Source organism: Microtus ochrogaster, unplaced genomic scaffold (assembly GCF_000317375.1).
Source record: "Microtus ochrogaster isolate Prairie Vole_2 unplaced genomic scaffold, MicOch1.0 UNK45, whole genome shotgun sequence".
Classification (NCBI taxonomy): domain Eukaryota; kingdom Metazoa; phylum Chordata; class Mammalia; order Rodentia; family Cricetidae; genus Microtus; species Microtus ochrogaster.
In genome coordinates, this window is record NW_004949143.1 from 1517315 (window position 1) to 1527208 (window position 9894).

General features: G+C 40.2%; 1 pseudogene; it reads right to left on the reverse strand.

Moving 5' to 3' along the window:
• Positions 1-4419: 4419 nt before the first annotated feature.
• LOC102001978 lies at positions 4420-4756 on the reverse strand (annotated as a pseudogene).
• Between the last annotated feature and the right edge of the window lie 5138 nt (positions 4757-9894).

A 9894-nucleotide genomic window follows, 5' to 3' on the forward strand; every position in this document is an offset into this window, starting at 1 on the left:
ATATATATATATATATATATCTGTGGTTTCCGTGTTACACAACTGAGTTTGGACTTCTTGTTCCTGTTTTGTGAGTTTGCTCCATATAATAAAGAAAAATACAATTGGTTTGTCTTGGAGTTAGCCTGGTATTCTTCGACCCCTGTTATTACAACAAATTGTTAAGTGTTGAATCTTGTAAATCAGTATAGGGGATTTATTATACTATATTCTATCCATACTTAAAGGTTTCTCATAAGAAAAGAATGTATACAGATATATGAATACCAGAAAGTACTCACCTTCATTAACACCAGTGTAGCTGAATTGTTTCTAATTTCCATGATGTTGTTGACTTCAGTAGCTTTCAACCAAAGGACTGTTAAAAGTTCATTGGTCATCTCCAAAGACTTCCAGAGTCACAAAAGAGAGTTGGTTTTTAAACTAATTTATTTCAATTTATTTTATGTGCATTGGCACAAAGGTATCAGATCCCTGGAGAGGACTGTGAGCTGCCATGTGGGTGTTGGGAACTGAACCCAGATCCTCTGGAAGAGCAGTCAGTGCTCTCAACCACTGAGCCATCTCTCCAATCCTACTAAAAGGAATTATTTTATAACTTTGAAACCGTGATGCCTAGTTCTCCATTTTCATGAGTTCTATATCTAATAAACAGAAAAAGAAGACAATAGTTCAACCTTGTGACCTAGAAATTAAGGTAGAGATAAGCAGAGAAGCATGCCAGCAATAAAATTAAATCCCTAGTCTTGCATCATTTGCCTTACATTTATTTGTTAGATTTATTTAACAATTGTTTTCTCTGCAGGAAATACTTTTTTTCTCAGAATAGTAGTGCATATACCCTGAGTAATTCAATGTACAATATACTTTGCTATGAATGTAAACAATGAATTCTTCAGGAATCCATTGGTTTTGTTTGTTTGTTTGTTTGTTTGTTTAGCTTCTTTATTTCTAGCCAACACTGCCTGACATTCAAGCATGTTCTGATAAATGGCAATGCCTCTTTACCTCCTAACTCTTTCTCAGTCATGTTCCAGTCATTAGATCTAATGCATGGCTCCAGGTGAGTTCTAGTTCACCTTCCTACAGTTGCATACATTAAACTCAAATACCGTTTTCCTTCAGCATTATGTATGGCCAAAATCCACGTGTTCATTTCTGATCCATGTATGTGACACTTGCCGAGTGAGACAATAGTTTCCTAATGCTAGACTATTTCCATCATTTTTGGTGCCACTCAGAAATGCAAAGACTATGAAAACAACTCATTTCCGTTTCATCTGAATTACTACTATTTCTATTATCACTTTAAATGTAGACAGTAAGCCTAGCCCCAGTATACTATGTTCTCCAATTCTCATGATGGAAGTATTCTCACTACTGATGAGTTCAAACCACAAGCAATCACTAGCCTTGGAGCTGGAAAGAGATGTTCATTGGCGCACCTCACTATATATTGCGTATGATGTTGTATAGATGTAAATAACATTAACATCATACATAACAGTAAATGTCACAACTGAATAGGCAATAATGAGTTTCGGTGTCCATTTCCTTCTATAAATATCATTTATTTACCTACAAATTTATAAAAGTGAGCTGTGAAAATTAATTTTTTAATAGCTAATTCACAAAATTCCTGGAAATTTAACACTGTAGTCTCCAAAGTAGCTATGAGTTGGTTCTACGACACTTCTGTCTCTGTCTCTCTGCCTCTCTCTGTCTCCCTCTTCTTCTGTGTTTATACATATCCATGCATGTGAATGTGCCTATGTAGACCAAAAGATAGCCTATGATGTGATTCCTAAGGTGTTTTTTTTTGAGATGGTGCCTCTCACTTGCCTGGAGCTCACCTAGTAAGCTAGATTGGTAAGTCATAGAGCCCCAGGTATCCCTGCATCTCTGCCGCACTGATAATAAGATTATGACCACATACCTGTATGCTCAATCTTTTTGCATGGGTTCTGAGATTAAACTATGGTCATTAGCTGAGTCATCTTTCCATCCCACTCCCCATTTCCTCCAGACATGTGAAGTCCATATCTAGGAAGTCAAAATTCCAGAAGATAACTCAACTTCCTTTAGACAATGAAAACGTAAATGTACTTAAATGTAGATGGAGTTGTGTAACAAACCTTCATATACTCACCACTAAGCTGTAACTATCATCAGCATTTTGTTAAATAGATTCGGTTGTTTTTATTGAATGTTTCAGCAGTGGAGAAATGGGTGAGAATGGGAGCATCCTCAGAGTACCAAATTAACCCAGCTAAACACCGGACAAGACATGGCTGTTGTGTAAACTCACAGTCACCTTGGTGGTTACCTGCATACGAGTGGGTCCGTCAATACTCTCTCATAGGTGCTTGGGACAAAGTTAATGCTTATTGGGGAAAGCAGAGACATATTCCTTAATTATGTAACCACGGGTACATTGCCCTTTTTTTGAGTAAATAACTTCCACCCATGCTTGTGTGCTCATGCGAGGAACCTTAATGAAATGCAATAGTGTACAAAAATCAAAAGACATTGAAGAAGGAACTTGTTGGGAAGGAAAGAAAGGGATTGGCAGGAAAGGGAGGGAATGAGATGGAGTAAAGAGAGGAGGGAACTAGGATCAAAGTATAGTCTATATACATATAAAATTGTGAAAGAATACAACTTTAAAGACAGAAAGGAAAAGAACAGAAAACTATATTGACTGTCTCACACAATATGAGGTCCAGGTATCTTTTTCCTTCAGGAAAGAAACAATGAGCCTGTCTTACAGTTGCATTGGCATATTTTCTATCCCTTGTCTTACAGCTTTTTATAAATTATAAAGTAGCCAAACTACAAAGAAATTCATTTTTAAAAGGGGTGAAAGGGCTGGAAAGGTACTTGTTGACAAACCTGGTAACTAAGTTTGATCCCAAGGACTCAAAATTTGGAAGGAAAAACTTGACACCCACAAATTTTTCTCTAACTTACACACACACACACACACACACACGTGCGCGCGCGCGCGCACTGTGGCATGCACAGATCCATATCCACACCCACCTTATACCCACACAAATGCAGATTAACAGGCCCATGTACAACCATGCCTGTCTTTTTACCTGGGTGATGAACATTCAAATTTGGATCCTCTTGCTTATGTAGCAAACACTTAACCAACGAGCCATCTTTCTGGCCAGGTTTTAAGCATTTTAAGGATGTAGTTCAGTGTCAGTAAGCACATTCACCCTCATGTAGACTTGCTACCACCCAGCTCCAGGACTCTGTCACCTTCCAAAGCTGAGCTCTCTTCATGTGGTCCACATTAATTTTGACTGCTGGGTATGACTGGCTGTTGCCTGACTGTGTTCAGCCCTATCTTGGGTAGAAAAGTAGAGTGGAAAGCGCCACACATTCTATGTGTCCTCATTGCAGGAAAACATGCCGTGTACTCAAACAATGTTCCCTTTTCATGTTTCCCTTGTTTTTTATGTCCACAATGCTGCTTTCTTCCTTCCTAATTCACCTCCACAATTGTACAACTTATTTTTATAAATTTATTTATTTGCATCCTGACTGAAGTTCCCCTTCCCTCCTCTCCTCCTATTCCCTTTCCTCAACCTCCCCTCTGCACTCCCCCATTACTCCTCCTTCATTTGTATTCAGAAAAGGGCAGGCCTCCCAGGGAAACATGGTTATCCAGTTACAGTAAGAGTAAGCTTTATGGACTGTCTGCTTCCTAACCTATAACTTATAACTTCAAGTCTGTGCGTAGTAGCTCTGTAATCAGGTCTGTGTTTTATTTCTGCAGAAACTCAGTAGTTTCCCTGTCTGTGGGTTATTGAGAGGACTCATCCCATCACCACCTCTTAGCTCCTGCTGAATTCTGTATTATGAACCAAATTGCTCTGCTCTTAAGTAACCCCCACCAAACTCCCTTACTGTGAATTGGTCTTGTGGGTCTATTGCAATCAAATTCACAAGCAGAGTCCCCACTGGATTGTTTGCAACTAAGCGGTTGCTGTTGCGGTTGTCCTCTGAAAAAGTACCCTGGATGGGGCTCTAGCTCAGCTCTTCCACTCTGAAGATATTGAGGACTTATTCTTCCCTTCCCCTCCCCTTCCCTGCTCTCAGCATCCTAGTTAGGACTCTGAAAACATAGCAATATTTTTGACATGGTCTCAAATATGTCAAGCTGGCCTCAAACTTGTTATATAGTCAAGGATTGGCTTGAATTCCTGATCCTCTGGATTCCATCTTCTGAGTGCTGGCATTACAGATGTGCAACACCTTGCCAGGTTTATGTGGTACTGGTTTTGGAATCACTACCACACTACTGGGATTATGTAGCTACCAGGATTAAAGGTATATATCACCACTGCCTGGTCTGTAAGGCTGACCAATGGGACAATGGGACTGTTTTACTCTCTGATCTTTTTTTTTTTTTTTTTTTTTCGCCACAGCAATGTTTATTGAGAACGGGGAGGGGATCAGTCCTTCTTGGCCGCCGCCTTCCTCATGGCGGCCAGCACGTTGCTCAGCTCCTTCCGCTTCCTCTTGGCGCCTACGTGTGTGCCCACCAGTTTCTTGATGAACTTGTCCTTGGACACCTTGAGCAGCTCCATGGCGCGAAGCCGCACACCTCCCGGATCATGTCCCGCACGAACTTGGTGTGCTTTGTGAGGCGCCCGCGCTGCTGGCTGTGCCTCGGCTTACGTTCTTCGTCACCTTGTGGCCCTTGTTGAGGCCCATGGCCATTGGGGTAGCGCAGGGCCATGGCTGCTCCTCTCCGATGGCGGCCGCGACAGGTAGCTTACTCTCTGATCTTTAGGCAAACTTTATTTATTAAAATACAAATGAAATATCACTACACATAGGGGCTTACAGAGACTGAACCAACAAGCAGGGAGCCTGCCTAGAACTGACCTAGGCCCACTGCATAAATGTTACAGTTGTGTAGCTTGATCTTCTTCTGGGACTCCTAACAGTGGAATCAGGGGCTGTCTCTGACTCTTCTGCTGGCTTTTGGGACCCTTATCCTCATACTGGCTTCCCTCCTCCAATCTTCAACTTGATATACCTGTTTTGTTGACATCCATTGGAGACCCAACCTTCTCTGAACAGAAATGGAGAACAAATGGATGGGGGGCACAATGGGAAGATGGGGAAGGGACTGGGAGGAGAGGAAGGAGAAGAAACAGTGGTCAGGTTGTAAATAAATACATTAATTAAATATATTTTTATACTTAGAGTTTTTATTGATTTTTGTTGAGCTCTACATTTTTATTTTTAAGGTAAATAGTCTACTTACTATTAAGACTGTAGAATTCATATTCAATTATAAATTTATCAATATATAACACAAACATACATTTTACAGCTTAATAAAATGAAGAAAAAGAGTACTTGTCTCTATGGCAGAAGACCTGAATTCTGTTCACAATACCCACATCATGCACCTCACAAACACCTGTATGGGGCACCAGTTCCAAGGAATGAGTCCCCATCTTCTGGCACCTGCACACACGTGGCATACCCTACACACACACACACACACACACACACACACACACACCAGCACACATGTAAGGATCAGGCAACAACATTTGAGAGTTCCATCTCTCCTTCACCATATGGAGTATGTCTTAGTTAGGCTTATAAGTGGATGAAACACTGTGACCAAAAGCAAGTTGGGAAGGAAAGGGTTTATTCAGCTTCCACTTCCACATCACTGTTTATCACAGTTCATCACTGAAGGAAGCCAGGACAGGAACTCAAACAGGGTAGGAACCAGTAGGCAGAAGCTGAAGTAGGGGTCATGGAGGAGTGCTGCTTACTGGCTTGCTCCCCATGGCTTGCTCAACGTGCTTTCTTATAGAACCCAGCACCAGGAGTTCAGGAATAGCACCACCAATCATATGCTGGCCCCTACCCATCAATCACTAATTAAGAAAATGTCTTACAGCTGGATCTTACAGAGGCATCTTCTCAATTGAGGTCCCTCCTCTCAGATAATTCTAGCTTGTGTTTCAAGTTCACATAAAACTAGTCAGCACAGAGTCCCAGTTATCAAACTTTAGTTATTATGTTTGGCAGTAGGCATCTTTACTGTCTAAGTCATTATGCCAGTGTCCCAGCCTTCTTTTAACTTTTTATCTCATAGCTGGGTCTACTAAGCTTCCCAAGCTAGATTTGAACTTATTCTTTATTCTAGGAAGACCTTGAACTTCCTATCTTCATGTCTTCATGTCTCAGCCTCTTGAATAGTTAAGATTACAAACCCCTTAAGGAAGTGTTTTTAATAAGGATATTTAGTATGGGGTTTTCTTAAAAAGGGACCTTCTTAAATATTCTACCACATTTTATACATACATGTCTTATCTCATTTTTAATGTACTACATCAAACTCAAATTAATTAGAACTTGTTTCAGGGTATCCTGATGTCTACCTTTAGCAAGAACTGATTACCAATCTAGATGTGATAGCTCACACTCTAATGCTAACACTTGGGAGGCTTAGACAAGTTTATCACCACAAGTTCAAGGCTAGCCCAAGCTATACTGTGATAGCCTGTCTTAAAAAATACAAGAATGAAAACTGATGGGTATGATTCCCTCATGTAATGCCAGTACTTAAAAGAAGGGGGTAGAAGAAGTTAGAGTTCAAGATCAACCTCAACTATATATGAGAGTTTGAAAGTAGCCTGGGTAATGGGTAACCATGTCTCAAATAGACAAACAAGCAAAATAACTAATTACAGAAAATTAATCAATTATCCCAGCACCTTTTATAGATGAAACAGTTCTTTTTCTAGGTCAAAAACATCACGTTTTGTTTTGTTCCATCAATCTTTACCTGTTTCTAACATTTACTCTGCACTTTTCTGTCATCCCTCTAAATGTTTAGTGGCACAGGAAGGAATAGCAGACAGAGGAAGAAAATGAAATCCTTATCAAAGATACGACTCAGGCAAGCACTGAGTAAATGGCCCAGTACTATGAACCTAGCTACTACTAACTGTACAAGATTTGCTACTGTTGTTTTTTTGCTTTGCTGTGATTTCATTCAGCAGACTTCCTCATGCTCACCTTGTTCCAAATATCAGCTATACCAGACAGAGGAGGAATGTCTGTGGGCTCCTGTTGCCCTGTGTTGGGTCTACTCAGTCTGTTCACACTGCTTCTGGACCCTAGGATTGCAGAAAGCACTGGTGACTCCTCTTGTGTGAAAGAGAATACACTCAATAGGCAAAGGGGGAGGTGCTGTGAGTCCCTCACAGAGACCCACACACTCGCTCACGTTCTACACTCAACACGTGACATGGTGAAGAAGGAACCAGTAGGACTTTCAAAGATTTCAGATCAAAGAAGTCCAAAAGTGGTTTTGTAAAAACCCCAGGAAATTTTTCCTTCCCACTAATTCAAATCAGGGCTCTCCTCTTCTCAGACTGACAAATCTACCTCATGCTTCCCAGGCTCCCCATCATTATTAGTTTATAAAGATTCATTGATATTCAATTAAGTAGTTCTAATGTTCTCACTGCAGCCCTAGACAGCACTTTATAAAGAATACATCCGCCATCTGGAGACAGCTGGGGAAGCCAATTAGTCCAGCAAATTTGCATATCAATCCAGCTGTGGAATGAAGTCAGCCTTGTTCACCAGGCACAAAGTGAAGAGCAGAGGGAGGGACCCAAGTGCCCCCAAGTCCTTTATTCCCTCACCTCAAGGGAGCCCCAGCCTTCATGAAAGCTTGTGAATACTGGGAAAGAAAACCCACAAATGCTCCCATTCGTCGCCAAGTTTGCGCTATCACTTAGAAGCAGTTATTAATGAGGACTGTTTAATGGCCTCCCAAAGGTTAGGACTAATTCACATAAATATTGTATCACTTAGCAAAGGATTTTTGTTTGGGGGGTTTAAATTTGACTAGTAATTCTATTCAGTATAATGAAGCTCTGATTTTCTAATTATTCCATCATATAGAAAAGATTTGATTCAACTCAAAAAAAATGAAAACATCTAAGGGTCACTACTATGCAAAGTGCTAGAATTCGAGGAAGCACTTTGGCAAGGCACAAACCACTTTCCATGATAGCAAATTCTTTCACTACAAGTTAGACGCATGCAAGCTCATGATAATTCAGCAAGTTCTGCCCCTACAGTCCTCCCAAGGTGGCTTTGGAGGTCTCTAAGTTCATTGTTTTTGTTCCTCTGGTATCTCCCTCTCCAATATGCTTGCAAGCCATAGAAGAAGAGAACAAATCAAAAAAGTTCTATGAAAATATCCTAATGAAATCCTACTTCTATGATAGTTTAAGAGAAACGGGAACTAAAAAGCATTGCTCTCCTTTAAGTATGCAGTTTGAGAAGATTTATTAAAGTATACATTTCATATAATCACTCTCCCAATTTATATACACATTTCCATAACTCTCAAATATCTCTTCAGTGCCACTGCAATCTATATGGTGCTTATATCCATCTCTTGAGGCAAGACTAAAATATTGACATCCTATTTCTACAATGTTTTCAAATACAAAGCATTCCATGTAATCAAGGTGCATGTTTTAAGATGCACCTTAATTGTTACACTGTCTGAACATAAAAAACAGAGTGTCCTTGAGTAATGAATTTTATCCCTCTCCATTTGTGTCTCCTTTTCCATCCCTGGCACAGTCAGCGCTACTCACATTTAGTTAGGAGGAAAGTGAAGGTGCTAAGAAATAATGACCTCCCTATGGCCTCAAGCTCAATACAGTTTACATAATGAACTAAATATCATTGTCCATCTTGATTAGAATCAAGAAAAACGGGAACAGATTTTAAAAAGTCTGTAACTGTACCTTCAATTTCTTCTACCATTTTGATTTTTTTTGTTTTTTGCTAATTAGACTTTTTTTCTTTTTGACCTACACCAACTATGTCAACTTCATATTCATACAAGTTAGACAATTTAAAATGTTTGGGAGGTGCTAGAGCAATAGCTCAGTAATTGAGAGCACTTGTGAAAGCAAGCAAACTGGAATTCAAACTCCTAACACCAAAAGGATGCAAAAGGAAGGTATGGTTGAGTGTTTTTGTAACCCTAGCATTGAGGGGACAGAGACTAGTGGATCATAGGAGTTCACTGGCTAGCCAACATAACCCAAACATTGAGCTTCAGATTCAAAGAGAAAACCTGTTTTTAAAAAAAGGAACAATAGAGGGAGACACTTGATGTCTTCCTCTGTACACAAGTACACTCACCTGCAAACATGTGCAAGCACATAATATACACACACACACACGCACAATCACTTTTTGAGGATAACTGTTATAATTACTAAAGTAGCAAGTTTCATGAAAACGTCTATTAAAACAAAGACATTCAAAGTCACTCATGGCTTTAACACGCCTCTGTGAGAACTTCCAGGAAGGAAAGGTATCTCTTGCCCCAAAGACATCAATGGAAGTTCAGAACCTTTTCAGAATTAGATATAAGATCTGATGATCACAGGTCACAACCAAAGATTGACAAATATGAGCAAGGATGCAATTCTGTTCCCAAATGCAAGCCTAGCAATGTTTGGAGATCAAATCTGGTTGCAGCAACTGCTAGCATCGAAGTAGATGGTCACAGTGCAAGTAAGCATGGTGCAATTCTTTCTACCACAAAGGAGTTCCTAGCTCAAAACACTAATCTTGCCATTGTCAAAAAAGCCCAGTCTGAAGGCAGTCTTTCTATAGAGCCCAGGCTAGTCCAGAAGCACAGATCTTCCCACCTCAGCTTCCAAGTACCAGGACTGCGGGGATCCCATCATGTTCTGCTGAGCTTTTGTTTCCTTTCTGTGAGCAAGCATCACTTTGCATTCAGAACAAAAGCATCATTGCATTTTTGAAATGGCAGAGGCAGAAGTCGAATCTGCTGCTGGC